Below are 4414 nucleotides of genomic sequence, written 5' to 3' on the forward strand. Positions count from 1 at the left end.
ACTTATGTTCTTGGGTGACTCCATCTCCATGATAGCTTTGACCTTTTCTGGATCTACTTCAATTCCACGAGCTAATATAATGTACCCAAGAAGTTTTCCGTAGGTTACTCCAAATGCACATTTCTTTGGATTCAATCTTAACTAATATTGTTCAAGCCTGTCAAAGATCTTACCCAAGATGTTCAAATGTTCTTTCCTTGTATGATATTTTTCCAGCATGTCATCTACATAATATTCCATAAATGTATGCATCATATCATGGAAAATTGTTGTCATGCCTCTCTGATAAGTTGCTCTTGCATTCTTAAGCCCAAATGGCATAACATTCCAACAGTAAGTACCCCATGCACAAGTGAATATTGTCTTTTCTTGATCTTCAGGGGCAATTTTTATTTGATTGTATCCTGAAAATCCATCCATTAATGAAAATATCTCATGTCTTGCTGATAAGTCTACAATTATATCAATGTTGGGCAATGGGAAATCATCTTTAGGACATGCCTTGTTCAAATATCTGAAATCGGTGCAAACTCTTATGTTTTTATCTACCTTTGACACTTAGCACAATACTTGAGACCCATTTTGGATAGGCAACAGGTCTTATAAAACCCACATCCAATAGTTTCTTTAGCTCTGCTTTTACAAGGAGAGCGATGTGTGGATGGATCTTCCTTAGCTTTTGTTTAACTGGTTTTGCTTTTGGATCCATATTGAGATGATGCATGATAAGATCTCAATCAAGTCCTGACATGTCTGCATAGGACCAAGCAAAATTTATCTGTCTATGTTTGAATAATTCTATGTATTCTTTCCTCTCTTCATCTGATAATGATGCAACAAGATGAAGGACTTTGGGGTCGTTTGATGTACTAATATTTATTACTTATGTTGGCTCTATTAAAATAGTAGATCTCTCCTAAAAATATGCAGGAAGGATGTCAAAATTTCCATCTTCTGGTGCCTCAAGGAGGTTTGCACCCTTAGATACGTCCTTTATTTTTCCTCTTGATTGATCTAGTGTTGCCATGAAATGGTTTTCAGCACTAGGTCTTTTTCCTTGTTTTATTTCAATTTTGCGACTAGAAAGTTTGGCACTCTCCTGACTGCAAGAAGCGTTACTTGATTCCGTGATGGAAGATATCTTAGGTGTTATTGGTTCTACGAAATTAAGATATATGGCTAAATCATGATCATTGGAAAAGACATCCAATTCAGGGTTTTCTAAGTTATCCCAATCAATCAGTTCTCGATGAAGCAGGGGTAAGTCATAGTCATCATCATTGTTGGGTGTTTCAAGGTTCATGATGTAATAGTCATAGTTTGGAATAAAGTAGGTAGGGTCATAGATATAACTCTCTTGAGGATAGTCTCTCCCAAGTTCTCTCCAATCAGCTCCAACGAAATCAGGATTGGTATTTTGTGATTCACAATCAAGTGACTCGTCATCTAACATTTGTCCCTCAAACGAATGGATTATATCAACACATACATATTTGATACTACAGGTTCCCTCTTGATCAATTTTAATAGATTTGTTTGTATCTTGAATTTGGCATACTTGTACACATGACATGGAGGATTCTTTTTCTACCTTATGTCTTCTCTCGAACTCAGCTTCTTCTGGACTAATAGTCAATCCTTCTTGACTATCTATAAATTCTTCCATGGTTCTTCCATACCTTAATATTTTTGGCTCAACATTTGATGTAGATCTAATATTTTGTTGATTTTCTGATGATTGATCAATAATTGTTTGTGTTTCTTGTGGTGTTACTTCTTGTTCTTTTTCATCCTCTTTCTTTTGGTGTCTTTCATATGCCTCTTTCCTCTGAATTCTAATATCTTCTTGTCTTCTTTCCAACTCTATTCTTTTTTTTGTGAAAGACGAGTCTTCATTTGTAATAGCTACTTTTTCTTCATCCTTTTCTTCACTTGATACATTAGATGATAGATCTGGACCCATTCATATTCGTTTGATTATGTTTCTGAACCATTGTCTAGAATCACACCACTATATCTAACATGAATGTTATACGGTGAGAAGAGTTCTCTGATTTTGGCCATCTATTCTTTCACTATTTCTAGAATATCTTGATCAGGTTCCACGCTTGTTTTTATTCCTTGAAATTGTTTGCAAGATTCTTCTTCTCTTTTGATTGCAAGTTCTTCCTGTTGTTTCTCATATTCTTCTTATTTTTGTTTGTTAGCTACTATTTCTCCTGCTTGGTGTAGCCTTTCTTGCCATGGTTCTTCTTTAGGGATTGCTTTCTTTCTCCACCTTGGATGTTGATAATTATGCTATTTTTGCTTTGATTTAGGATATCAAAAACCTGATTTATCTTCTTTAGATTGTGTGTGAGGAAAAATAGGTTCTGAAATACCTTCTTGTCACTTACCAATTGGTCCTTTTCCTTCATATCCCATTTTTTACATGATCTTATAACCTTTGCCATATTATTCTATGGGAATATTAACTTCTACAACTGTTGCTATAGTTTCATTTTCATCTTTGTACAACCAACTAGGAATGTCTTTATTTTTAGTTTCTTCTACAAGTGTTCCAGCTCTTATAAATGCTCCATCAGACATTTCAACTGATTTCTCTGAGATCCGTGGTTGAACATTTGCAGGCTTTCCATATGATTTAGGCGAAAGTGGCAAGCTATGCAAAGAATAATTTCTCATTCCTTCATCATTTAGTTTGATATTTTTCTCAAAGGTTTCCCATTATTTTTCTTGAATTTCTTTGGTAGGATAAAATGATTCTCTGTTATGTGGAACTCTTGCATCTTGTGTTGGTTTCAGATTATTGCAATATTGACTGGAGTCTACAACTATAGTGACTTCTTGTCCATTATAAGGAAACTTAACACAATGATGGTATGTAGAAGGAACCACTTGCATGTCACGAATCTCTGGTCTTCCTAGAAGAATATTATAAGATAAATTCAAGTCCATAACTTGGCACAATGTATCTCTTTCCACAAGTCCTATTTTGATTGGTAACACCACAGTCCCTCTAGAAGAACGTTCTTCCTCATGATACGCCTTGATAGTTATTTTCTTCTTTGGATCTACTACATTTTCTGAATATCCTAAATCCTTTATTAAACTTAATGCACAAATGTTTAAGCCAACTCCATCATCTATGAATACATGTTTGACACAGGTTTAATGAATGGTGACTTCAACATGTAAGGGAGCATCGTGAGGGTGTTGCAAGGATAAGCAATGAGGGGCTATGAGGTGTCCCACCATGTTTTGGAATTGATCCACATCTGGGTCTTTTGAAACTTTTGTTTCCATTAGAGATTTCTCCAATATTTCCTTATGCATAGGTGAAACTTTTAGGAGCTCCAAAATTGATATTTGAGAGGGTATCTTTTGCAATTGTTCCACTAAGTTGTATTGTCTTGAAGTGCATGTTGATTCATTTTTTAAACCCGGAAATGTAACCTTCGCTTTTCTTCTTGTAATGACATTGATTGGTCCTGAAGGTGTGTTATCTTTAACGATGATGACATTTATCACATCATCAAATGTGTAAGTGTAGTTTACTTTAGCTTTGGCTTTGTCATCTTTTGATTTATATTGTTCACCCTTTTCATAGTTTAGAAGTGGAGTTTTTAATGCTAGATGTGATTCATTCATCTTATGACCATCCACTGTAATAGTTCCATTATCGATTAAATCTTGAATAAGGTGCTTCAATCTTTGAAAATCAATGGTTTGGTGTCCTTTGTTTCAATGATAATTGCAAAAATGATTATCATTTCACCAATTAGGTTTGACTTGAGGTTCATAATTTCTTTCTTTTGGTAAAGTAATCAGTTTATTTGCAAGAAGAGGTTTCAAAGTTGATTCCAAGGGTTCCCCAATGTTTGTGAATTTCCTGCAAGGATTGGAGAAGAAAGACTTGCATTTATTGTTCTCTTGATTGTTGTTGTTTGGTACTTGACTTGATAAGTTGAAGATTGGTTGTTGTTTGGTATAATTTCTTTCATCATTTCCTCCATTGGTAACATTCCTATTCTTTAACCAAAATTTAGGTTTGTCATTGTTATTGTTGTTGTTGTTGTAAAATTTTAACTCTCCTTTCTTTACCATTGCATCTTCTATCTTTAGACCATTTTCAATCATCTTAGAAAAATGAGGACATTGCATTTTAAGATGATAACTCATTTCACTGATAAGGTTGTCAATGAATATGTCCATTTTCTCTTGATCGGGTACATCTCTTGGATATCTATTGAGCATTTGTTTCCATTATTGTAAGAAGACCATGAAAGGTTCACTAATCTTTTGCTTGACATTACATAAATCTAGCATTGTTATCTCATTTCTTACGTTGTAAGAGTATTGTGAGATACATTTATTCACAAGTTCTTCAAAATATTTAATTCCAGATGGTAGT

Source organism: Cryptomeria japonica, chromosome 3 (genome assembly GCF_030272615.1).
Source record: "Cryptomeria japonica chromosome 3, Sugi_1.0, whole genome shotgun sequence".
Lineage (NCBI taxonomy): Eukaryota > Viridiplantae > Streptophyta > Pinopsida > Cupressales > Cupressaceae > Cryptomeria > Cryptomeria japonica.